This window comes from Gopherus flavomarginatus, chromosome 1 (assembly GCF_025201925.1).
Source record: "Gopherus flavomarginatus isolate rGopFla2 chromosome 1, rGopFla2.mat.asm, whole genome shotgun sequence".
Lineage (NCBI taxonomy): Eukaryota > Metazoa > Chordata > Testudines > Testudinidae > Gopherus > Gopherus flavomarginatus.
Window position 1 is genome coordinate 242,436,912 of NC_066617.1, and position 12,902 is coordinate 242,449,813.

Here is a 12,902-nt window from a genome sequence, read left to right on the forward strand (position 1 = left end):
TCATTGCACTGATGAATAAGGAACAGAGATTAGCATTTTACCATACCGCACAAGGAAGGAAATATATACATTGCTGGCAGAAAAAGAACTTAGACATCTAAAATCTTTCTGTGGGAAGGATTAGGATATCTGAGGAGGACATTTGGCTTAGTAAACAAAAAAACCTTATGTAGTAAAACAAAGCTCAGATGTTTTTTAGTTTAAGGATGACATCACGCTGGCAATGGCTCTTCCATGTGTCCTCACCTTACACACTTCAAGCAGTACCTGTTGTTGTAATTTAGTTGAGAATGACTATACTGTTTCCAATATTCCAGACAACATCAATTTCTCATCCAGAACAGAGAAGCATAACACACAACAATCTGTGCTGACAAACAGGCTGCTAAATTTGGCCATGGAACTGGCTGGTTCTAGCCATCTTATTTTTTATTTGCTGGTTCATCTATCTGTCACCTTTCTTGAAACTCTGGTGATTTCAGGACTCTACAGTGGGGGATTATGGCAAAGAGCTAATAATAACAACAATGACAACAATGAACCTTTATATAATGCTTCCCATCCAGACATCTCCATGTGCTCCACAAATATTAGCTACAAGCCTGAGAACACCTCTCTCAGGAAGAACAACGAGGAAGCCTTGTGGCACATTAGAGACTAACAAATTATTTGGGCATAAGCTTTTGTGGGCTATAACCCACTTCATCAGATGCAAGGAGTGGAAAACACAGTCGGCAGGTATAAAAACACAGTCAGTGCTAACAAGGCCAATTCAATCAGAATCGAAGTGGCCCATTCTCAGTTGAGTTGGTCTCCTTAGCACTGACCCAACCCCGCCACACGCATGATAAGGCAACTCCCATCTTTTCATGTGCTGTATTTTCATACCTGCCTGCTGTATTTTCATACCTGCCTACTGTATTTTCAACTCCATGCATCTGATGAAGTGGGTTATAGCCCACAAAAGCTTATGCCCAAGTAATGTGTTAGTCTCTAAGGTGCCACAAGGATTCTTGGTTGTTTTTACTGATAAAGACTAGCACAGCTACCCCTCTGAAACGTGTCTCTAAGGAAGATATACCTCTATTTTAACATGGGGATGCTGATATGCAAAGAGGTAAAATGACTTGCTAAGAGCCATACTGTGAATAAATGCTTAAAATGGGCCTACCATCCAGATCTTGTAGTTTAACTTCTAGACTAGCGAACAGGGGAAAATCTCCAGTTCTAACTGAGTCAGTATCTTGGTTCACTCTGACAGGTCACTGTGCTTTCTCTATTCTTTAATTGATCCCTTTGAAAGGCGGATTAAGGCAGGAGCTCAGTGACATTCCGAACCACAATGCAGTATCTGTATCACCAAAGTCTGTTTTAGGTGGAGATATTTGTTGGCAGTCTAATAACTAGGAGTTTGTTCCAAAATGCTTAGGAACTACCTCTTGTAATATTCTTTCATCTGGCTCAAATGCCAATTCTGATAGCTAGATGAGGAGATAAGATTCAGGTTACATGGGTGAGAGGACAAATTTGATTCATTTACAGACTGATTTAAAACACTGATGCTTCCCAGGGGTCAGACACCTCGCTACTACCTATCTTTAGAATGAGGAAGTCTTGTGTGTATCTGCCAAGTGTCAGCTCCCTGAATCCCCCAGCCACAGATAAGAAGCACTGCCTTCTTAGTCTATGCAGGCTCCACTGTCCCTCTGCAGCTTAATAATAGGCATGCTCCAATCCCTCTGAGCATTTCCCTAGAGCAGGGGCTGGCAACCTCTGGCACGTGGATCGCTAGGGTAAGCACCCTGGCGGGCCAGGCCAGTTTGTTTACCTGCCTCTTCTGCAGGTTCAGCCGATCGCAGCTCCCACTGGCCATGGTTCGCCATCCCAGGCCAATGTGGGCAGCGGGAAGCGCCGCGGGATGTACTGGCCGTGGCTTCCCGCCTCCTGCATTGGCCTGGGATGGTGAACTGCGGCCAGCGGGAGCTGCGATCGGCCGAAACTGCCGACATGGCAGGTAAACAAACTGGCTCGGCCTGCCAGGGAGCTTACCCTGGCGAGCCACGTGCCAGAGGTTGTCGACCCCTGCCCTAGAGTGTCCAGTACATATTTCACTGAACATTGACAGAATTCACAGATCCACTGTTCCCAAAGGACCAGTACCCCCCAACTTACCAGTTACACCTTAGATCACCACTCCGCTTCACACACAGATAAATTATAGCAAAAGCAAGTTTATTTAACAAAGTATAAAGATTTGAGAAGTAGCAGTAAAAGTATTGTAAACAATGGTTGCATGTAAAATAAAACCATGAGATGCCTTCTACAGTCTAGACTTAATTAGTAAGATACTGTCTTGTCTAACGAATTCTTTGCAGCATTTTCAAGTCAGGTTGGCTGTGACCCTCTGTAGACGTGCAGACTCACCCCTGAGGTGCCTCCTGCTGGTGACTTCTGGGAATTAGCTCATTCCAGCTAGGAGCACCCGCTGCAGGCCAGTGATCTGCCTGTCCTCTTGGCCCCCGGGTCCCTCCCTGGACCCCAGTGCCCTTTTAACTGGGGTGCTGCCCCCTGGCAGTACCCCACCAATCTGGGTCTCCCCTCCCTGGGGAACCCCCAACTCACTATCCTCACTTTGCCTCAGTTTTGGCTACTGCCCAGTCTCCATCTAGCCTCCGTTCACTGGGGCAGACTGCAATATCAGCCACTCATCATAGGCAAAGGGGTTTGGACCTGCTGCCTTTGCCTACCCTTGGGCTGCCCCCTGCAACCCCCAGTACAGGAGTGGCTCTAGGCATTTTGCCGCCCCAAGCATGGCAGGCACGCCGCCAAAGGCAGCCTGCCTGCCGCCCTCGCAGTGACCGGCAGAGCACCCCCAGTGGCTTGCCGCCTCAAGCACGCGCTTGGCTTGCTGATGCCTGGAGCTGCCCCTGCCCCAGTGCCTGCTGGCCTTGTACTAGGCCGCAGCCTGGGGCTTTCTAGGCAGGAGCTCCCCAGCTCCTCTGCCTTGCCTTGCCTTGCCTTGCCTTGCCTTGCCTTGCCCTGCCCTGCCCTGCCCTGCCCCTAGCTCCCTACAGCCAGGCCCTTCTCCTTCTATAGGCAGAGGAAGACTGTTTGCTCCGGGCTTCCTTGGCCTTTTTATCCAGGCCAGCTGTGGCCTGATTAGGGTGTGGCCCAGCTGTGGCCACTTCCCCAATCAGCCCAGCATTTAGAGCTGCAACTTTCAAACCCTCCCAGGCCACTTCTTAAACCTCTCAGAGCAGGAGCAGATAACCACCCCGCTACACCCTCCTTTCATAAAATAGGGCATGCTGACAGGTAATCTCCTTGGCGAAGGAAGAAGGGTGTCTCCTGTTAGCCTTACATATATCAGAACAGTCCTTTGTTCTTTTTCATAAACAGGACACCCTCTGCTGATCGTTGACCTTGCAGTTTTTTAATCCACATCTAGCTCTGCATGCAGATAGGCTTACATTGTGAGACATACAATACACAAGACACAGACAAGGAGATAAGTGTTTGCTATCTCTGCTTGAAAGGAACCTGCTTAATAAATGCCTGTCTTGATCATCCGCCTTAATTCCAAGGCTTTGAGAACATAAATTCCAGTATATACATAGCTTCCTAAATATTATCCATCCATCTATACATTTCACAATGTCTATGATGACTAGTGGGCTATTGGCTCTTAGTACAGACTTCATACCTACACTTTTTGGTAAAATTAATATGCGTACCTCTGGCCCCCATAAAACTCTGTATGTACCCTCATCTTCCAGTTGGCACCAAGAAGTTCCTGGATATCACATACTCTCCTGGGTCAAACATCCTCTAACTTCACCTGTCCTCTCCCTGATTTAAGGAAAAACAAACAACCCCAAAACATTTGTTTTAAATTCATTTACTGTTCCTAAGTAATTGGCTGGAAATGTTATGAAGAATTGTCAGATGTTGTTTTCCAAAAGCTTTATTGTCTTTCAGTGACTGAATCCTCCCAAGCCCCTTTTCTGAACACTTTCTAGCATGGACCTTCCTTTGTTTTCTGGACCAAAATTAATAATGACTTCATTTCCCCACATATGCTTCAACCTCCTTTTTTTCTACGTACCACCTGATGAAAATGTATATCATTTGTGCGAAATAATGAAGCTGAAACTCCTCTCTTTCCTTGTGTAATGCTGCCAAAGCCCATAAAAGTAATGATGATAAACATAAGCTCAGAATTTCCAGAATTCCTTAGCCAAGATTTTATAATGAAAAAGCATCAAAGTTCATAGCTATTGTATTCAGATGTATAATTGCTTTCTAGAGCCCCTAAGATAGAGCAGGTGGCTGGGAATAAAAATCCTTCAGTTTTTCTCATATAGATGTGTGTCTTGATTGGGATTTATACAAGTTATAAAGAGATCCAAGACCCCTTCTGGGGTTCATTTTCTGAGGTATATGAAACAGATATATTCCATAAGCTAGAGATAAAGACTGGAAACTTATCTAAAAATCCATTTAAAGCAGTATCTCTCAATCACAATAAATAAATAAAGCAATGAAGTTGCAGCAGTAGTGCTACTTTAGTTCCCATCTCCTTAAGAGAGCTACTGTGCCATTAAAGTGAATAACATGATTAATCTCTTGGCTCAAAACTCATTTTTCATATGATGACGTTTTCCCTCATTTCCAGTTTTTGCATGCCGGACATTTGAAGCTGAATTAGCTGGTACATTTGAGACTTTCTGCACAGGAAGAAAACATGAATTGTACGCAGTAACCCACCAGCAACCTATCGTCTTGCATTGGAAACTGCTGCGTGGGATTAAGCTAAGAACTGTGAAAAAGTGAATGGAAAAAACTATGCATCTGTGTGACCTGAGGCAATGTCTGACAGTTAATTCAAGCCTTTTCGGAGCCATATATCCACCGTAGTATCACATGAGAGTCAAACATTCACTGTCCAGCTTATGTTCCAGCATCACATGGCTTTTGCAATGGAAGGATTTCAGAGTTTCTCAACTGACTTTGATAGCTGCAGCCTGGATGCTTTGTGATAAACCCCGAAAGCTAAGTCACAGCTGGTAGATGTCTGGAAAATGAATGAATGAATATCATAATATTGCCTGGTGGGTCCTGTTAGTTTTATGCATGACAGATTGCAAAAACGACTTGACCGTTCTAATTTCCTTCTCCCCCTTTCAAGAGTTAGAATACTCAGTGACCCACCTTCCTCTTCCCTCCTCACTTTCCTACTCTTTTCCTGTTCCCTTATCCCTCTCCCCCTTTGGGTTATTTTGAGGAGTTCTACTGAATCACAGAGTTAAATGTTTCAACTCCTAGCACAGGACAGATGCTTGGATTTCACTTGGAAGCCTCTGGATCATTCTCCCAGTTTCATCTGTCTTTTAAAAAGGAACAGAGAAAAATAAATATCTCCTATTTTGAGTGTCAGTTTTGTTTTGAAGAACACAGGAATCTAAACTATGCTTCAGGAAAACTTGATAGCACCAATTTCCCTGGTAATACGTAATTATTTTTCTTCTGTTCTTAGTAGACATAGGCTGCAGTCCCAAAATTTGGATCTGAAGTTTCACTAAGTCTGAACCTATTTGGATTGGTCCATTTTTAGATCACAGAATCTTAGTAGATAGAAGAGAGAGACTTTATTGGCTCACTCAGTCTATCTTCTGCCAGTGCTGTTTTTATAGCACATTTTTCTAGTGTTAAAAGTAGCTTTAAACTGGGTTTCCACCACTTCTTGCAGTATACTCTTTCATAGTCTAATTTGACCTCCTTGTCAGGAAGTTTTTACATTCAATGCAAGTATTCCCTTTCAGAATTCCACCTCATTATTCCTAATTAACCTCCCTCATGCCATATTTAATCACTTCTCTCCAGCATTAGTATTTACTGTGTTCAAATATTTGTAGGTGGCTATATTCCCCTGTCATCATAGCTTAAGTCAAGCTGCAGATGTTGAACACATTAGTGCCCATCTAAGTTTTTGGACTAACTTTGTATGAAGTACCATGACTGACTTGCCACTGGCCCCCAGATTTTCATGAAAGGTGCCAATTCTCCATTTCTGCTAATGAACTGGAAACATTACTAAGGACCACTGAATGAGGCACAAATAGAGACAAACAAGAGACCATAGATCATTCTCTAGGCTAGGAGGGGAGAACAGAGAGAGAGAGACAGACAGAATGTACTTTCTTTTCCATAGAAGCCAGAGTGTGTGGAAAAGGGGGGTTAAAATTTATCACATAGCTACTATTCAGCATTACAGCTCTGAACAGGTTTCGGGGAGAGAACCTTAGTAGGAATGCCAGCAATATCTCCTTTCCAAACAGCTGGGACAAGGAATTGGATTCTCACCTGGACACTGTTTCTGAAGATAATTCCTTCCCCCATCTCCTATCCTTATTGGTCTTTGACTAGTAAGTATAATGTCCAAACCCTATAGCATGTAAGGGGATGGAGAAGGAGAGATTGGAGAAATGAAAACAGAGATCTATGGTACTGAGTGAGATTTTGGAGGACGAAAAAGAAGAGTCAAAAAATAAAACTAGAGAAAGAAGAAGTGAGATAGAAGAGGATGGAGGGAAAGGAAAGAAAATGATTTAACTGAAATCATTGGAACAAAAGTCCTAGTGATAATGGTAAACCATAGAGTAGAGATTTCACTGAGGACCAGAAGAAAACTGAAAATAAGATACTTAGGTAGGGCTAAGCTGTCTTTGTCACTGCAATATTTGAAGAGGATCAGAAAGCTGCCCCATCAGTTATCTCTAGAGCCCAGGATGAAAGTTTAGGGTAAAATTTTCAAGAGTGCCTAAGTGACTTAGGAGAAGTTCCATTTTAAAAAGTGACTTAGACATTTAGGACTTTAGAAAATGGAACTCAGCCTCCTATGTAACTTGGAGCCTTTTGAAATATTGATTCAGGGCCTGATTCTTCTCACTTAAACTAGTCTTATGCAGGTGGAACTTGACTGATTTCAATAGTGTCAATTCCTGATTTACATCAAAGGAGAGCAAAATCAGACCTTAAATCAAGTTTCAAGAGACTATAGTTCTTCCTTCCCTAGTATAAATGTTATTTTATATATCAGAAACAGGTGAGTTAGAGTTAGGGCTGGTCAGAAATTGTGAAAAATTGTGAGCTTTCAGCATTTATTTTCATGCTACACCAAATAAATTAAAGATATCCTATCTCCTAAAACTGGAAGGGACCCAAAGGGTCATCAAGTCCAGCCCCCTGCCTTTGCTAGCAGGACCAAGCACTGATTTTGCCCCAGATCCCTAAGCGGCCCCCTCACAACCCTAGGTTTAGCAGGCCAATGCTCAAACTACTGAGCTATCCCTCCCCAGAATGAAAAGAAAAGCATTTGCTTACCTACAGTAATTGTTTTTCTAGATATTTTGTACACATGTACATTCCACGGCAGCTTCATGTGTGCCCAATGCACCCGAGTTGGAGACTTTTACCAGCAGTACCACTAGGTGGTGCATGCCCCCCATTCTCCTCAAATAGTGAGTCAAAGCCATAAAAGAGGTGTGTCTAAAGTTCCCTGCCTCCTTCTCCTTGTCACTTGTGAAATTATTATCTGAAGTAGTGGGGCAGGTAGGAGGGTCACTGAATGTATATGTGCACAATGCATCTCGAGGAATAACCATTACTGAAGGTAACTGTAGCGGGGTGGTTACCAGTTCCTGCTCTGACGGGTTTAAAAAGCAGCCATGAAGAGGGCTGTAGCTCTAAAAGTTGGGCTGATTGGGGAAGCGGCCGCAGCTGGGCCATGCCCCAATCAGGCCACAGCTGGCCTGTATAAAAAGGCTGTGAGCCAGGAGCCCAAACAGTCTCCCTCTGCCTGTAGAGGGAGAAAGGCCTGGCTGCAGGGAGCTAGAGACAGGGCACCTGAGTGGAGCAAGGCTGGGGAGCTCCAGCCTGGAAAGCCCCAAGTGGTGGCCTAGCATTGGGCCAACAGGTACTTGTGGGTTGCAGAGGGCAGCCCAGGGGTAGGCCAAGGCAGCAGGTCCAAACCTAACCTTGCCAGTGATGAGTAGACTGATACTGCAGTCTGCCCCAGGGTGTGGCGGCTAGTTGATGACTGGCAATAGCCTTATAGTGAGGTGAGTTGGGGATAGAGGGTGGGGGTTCCCCTAGGAAGGGGAGACCCTGAGAGACAGGGGTTACTGCCAGAGGCAGCACCCCAGTTAGCAGGGCACCGGGGTCCAGGGAGGGACATGAGGGCCAAGCGGTAGTGGATCACCAGCCTGCAGAGGGTGCTCTGGGCTGGAAATCAAGCTAATTCCCTGAAAGACCAGCAGGAGGTGCTGCAGGGGTGAGTCTGAACCTCTACAGTAACTAACAGCTATTTCTCTTTCTAGTGATTATGTGCATATATACAGTCTGCTGCAGGTAGGTATGTAGCAGTTCCCTTACAGTTGGAGAAACTTCAGATTATCTGAACAGAGACTCAAATACTGACTTGCCAAAGTTGGCAGTGTCCCAAGAGGCCACAATGATGTGATAATGTCTGGAAAAGCTATGTACAGACAACACTATTTGTGCTTTGTAGATATCTGTTATGAGAATGTTGCTCAAAGAGGCCTGAACTAGACAGAGCCCTGGTGGAATGAGACATTGTGTAGAGACTTCTCAAAGATCATAACAAAATTTGATACAGTCAGAGATCCAATGTGAGATACATTGAGCTGTCACTGGTTGGCATTTGACTCTCTCAGCATAGACTACAAAGAACCTGGGAGAGGCTCTGAATGACTTAGTTTGGTGAAGTTGAATGCCAGAGTTCGGCAGACATCCAAGCTGTGAAGTCTTCACCTTTGGAAAGGTGAAGTTTTTTTGGGGGGAGGGGAAACTGAATAGATTGAGTCAGGTAGAAAGATATCACATTTGGCATGAATGTTGGATGTGATCTGAGAGATGCCTTGTCCTCTTTTTAAAGAAAAAACATAAGGAGGGCCAGCTAGCAGAAGTTGTTGTTCCAAAGTTGTTCCTCCTGAAGCAATAGCCTCAAGAAACCCAACTGTCATAGATAATAGAGACCATGACATTGTTGCTATGTGTTCAAAGGGGGTCCCATTTATCTTGACAGATGTAGGTTAAGGTCCCATAACAGCACTGGATCAGATACCAGAGAGCAGCAATTGACTAGACCTTTCAGAACTCTGGACACCAGAGGGTCATAGAATACAGAAAAACCCTTTATTGGTGCAGATATGGAAGCCAGGTGAACTCTCACAGAAAGGCCAGATGACTTCAAATGTATGTGATCCAGTATATGACTAATGGCTGAGCTATATGGTAATAAATGCTGAGATTGTGCCTAGATGGAAAATCTCTTCCACTTAGCTGAGTATGTGGCTCTAGTGGAATCCTTCTTGCTGCTCACTAAGACAGCTTGAACATCTCTAGAGCATATTTTTGCTGAGCATTTAACCATAGATTATCCATGTAGTGAGGTGGTGGGATTGGAGGTTGGAATTCAGAGAGCTGACCTGGTTCTGAGAGAGGAAATCGCTGACTTAGGGGGAAAGTTATAGATGAACAGATAAAAATCTGGTGCGTAGGTCTATGAACCAATAATGACTTTGCCAGGTTGGTACCACTAAGATTAATGTTGCTTTCTCTGTTTGGCTTCTTGAGTACCCTTGAGATGAGATGAACTTGAGAAAATACAGCAGATGACTGGTCCATGGGAGGAAAAATGAATCTTTAAGGAACTGGGACTGTGCCCACACTAGAGCAAAAGGTCTTGCATTTATTGTTTGATGGGTAGCGAACAAGTCTATTTCTGGGTATCCCCACTGATGGATGATCTGGAGGAGGATTCCTTTCTGATTGACCATTGGTGGTGGTCTACAAAATTCCTGCTGAGGAGTCTGCAATGGTGTTCTCATTCCCACAAGATGGAAATCTATCAGGGAAACTTTGTTTCTTATGTGTAGGTTCCACAGGTAGATAGACTCCTCACATAGCTGAGTTGATCTGCTACCTCTCTGCCTGTTGAAATCAAACATGGTAGTGGTGTTGTCTGTTAGGGCTTATACCACCTGGTTCCTGAAAGCAGACATAAATATCTCATGGGCCTGACAAATCACATGGATCTCCAGCATAATTGTGCAGAGACTTCTTGGGCTGGCCAGAGTTTGCTCACAAAGTTGGCCGAGGTAGGGCCCACCAACCTTTGGTAGATGAATCTATAAACATAGTTATATTTGGCTCTGGAGACAGAAAAGGAACCTCTTTGCCCACATTGAAATAGTCCAATCACAACCCAGGGACAGAAACATTCATGCAGATACACAAACCAGCTTGTCCACAGAATGCCGCACTGGCCAATAAACTGAACTGAGCCGAGCCAGGTCTGTAGATAGCAAAGGTGAAGTCAGGCATGCGGAGTTACATGTGTGCATGAAGCCATGTGATTCAGTAGTTGTAGACAGAAAAGCACTGTTGTCATTGGCTTGAATATTAGGCCTTCAAACAAAGCAGCTATAGATTGAAATCTGTCCATCAGAAGAGAGACCATCTTGGTTATGGAGTCCAGATCTTTTCCTATGACTATTGTACACTGTGTCAGCTAGATTGGCCTAAATTCAGTTGCAGGCCCAGACAAGAGAACATCTGTCTGATAATGAGGATGCTGCTGTGGACTTGGATGCTTGAGAGTCAATACACTAGCCATTAATTCAGGTAAGGGAAAATTTGGACACCTAAGTGGTGCAGAGTAGCTGCTACTGCTGGCATGCATTTTGTGAAGACCCTTGAGGACAATGACAGGCCAAAAGGGAGCAACATGTATTGGTAGTGGGTGTCTCCTGCTTTAAAGAGAAGGCACTTGTATAACCAGGATGTATTGCCACATGGAAGTACGCAACTTGCAAATCAAGAGTAGCATACCAATCTCCACACTCCAGGGAAGGGATAATGGAAGTAAGTATAATCACCTTGAACTTGATTTTCTTGATCAATCAGTTCAACTTCCTGAGGCCAAACATGGGACAAAGGCCACCAGACTTTTTGGGAATTAGGAAATAATGGGAATAGAATACTTTCCCTCTGCAATGACAAAGAACCTCTTCTACCACTCTCAATTCCAGAAGAGATCGTACTACTGGAAGTGACATGGTCTTATAAAATGGGTCCCTGAAAAGGGATGGGAAAGGTGGGTTGGGGAAAGAGGGAGGTGACCTGGATAACATATCCTTTCTTTACAGTGCTCAGCATCCACTCGTCCAATGTTATTTTGTTCTGAACACCGTAAAAGAGCAAAGGCATCTTCCAAAAGGTAGATAGGTCATGAAACTGGTATGTTGTCCTCAAGGGGGCAATCAAAATGGCTGTTTAGAGGCTGTTGATGTCTTATGAAAAAGGCCTGATTGAGGTAAAGTTGTCTAGTGATGTTGAGAATTCCCAGGTGGTTTCTTATCACAGCTCTGGAATATCTTCTGGAAATGTGATGTATAGTATGGCTAAAGTCTAAACTGCTTCCTCTTTGAGGCTGGGTTACATATCCCTGGAGAGCTCAAAGTGCCTACGACTCTTTCAGGGTGTGCATGATGTCATCAGTATTTTGAGAGAACCGCTTAGATGCACTCACACTGCAAGTCCTTGATTGTATTTTCCAGCTTCTTTGGAATTCCAAATGCCTGTTTGTTGTCTCATGGCAATGTACATGAATTGTGAAGCCACATCAGCTTCATTAACAGCTGCCTGGAAGAATGTTTTTGCTGTGAGGTGCTCTTTGCAGACAAGAGCCATAAACTGTTCCCTATACTCCTCCAGTAATTCATCTTCAAATTTGGTTAAATCTGTACCATTAACAAAATTATATTTGGGCAGGAGAGGATAGCCACCCTCAGTTGCAGGATAGCTGTGCAGTAAGATTTCCAGCTGTACATATCCAGTCTCTTGAGCTTCTTTTCTTTAGAAATGGCTTGGGGATGAGAATGGCAGGTGCACTCTCTGGTAGCCATGAGCACTAATGAGTCAGGAATCAGAGGTATGAAAAAGAGAATCAAAGTCATTTTGAGGGATTTAGTAGCATCAGTACAGTTTCTTGGCTGTAGGTGGTACAAAAGCCGTGGTCTGCCAGCAGGGTTTTTCTGGCTCCAGCAGGGCTTTATTAAGGGAAGAATAACCCTTCCTGGAGCAGGAGTTTGTAAAATATCTAGGAGACTGTGTGCAGATTTTATTGAACAAGCTCTGTCTGTATGCCTAAAGAAGTGGCCACTCTTCTCATTAAGTGCTGGAAGGTCTTAAAGTCGTCTTGAGGTGATAAGATGGATTCAATTACCCTCATCTGGAGAGGGGGAAGAAATATGCAATGGGATGTCCAGGGTTCCTCCAATATCTCACTATCCTCAATAGGATCCAAACCATGGGAGGGAGAACAGTCAGGGGAGCTTGTTCAGAGAGAGGCCTCCTGATTTGGGATTCTGGTGGAAGTCTCATCTGTCTTGGAACGGGCCATGACCAATATGGTCCATGGAGCTGTACTCCACACTTTGAACCCTCGAGGGCAGAGGGCACCATCTTGGGGATTCCTTGTAGGAAGATCATTCATAGTCCTTAGAAGCCATGTCTCTGGCATGACATCTGCAAGGTGATGTGAAAGATTGGGATGATGACACATGCACCTCAGGTTCAGAGTCTGAAGAAGAAATGTGTGATTCCTTGGGAAATGGAGGGACTGTTCTTGTTGGTGTTCATGAGGGTCTTGATGTGGGAAACACCTCTATGTAGTGTGGGATGAGCACAGAATGTCAATAAGGTGTTATAAGTGGCAGCAGTGTTCAAGCCAACTGCATTGACAATGTCAAAGGCTATGTGGTGCTGGTGGACCTGACATCATTGACAGTGCTGGGTATGTTGTATATAATGGAAAC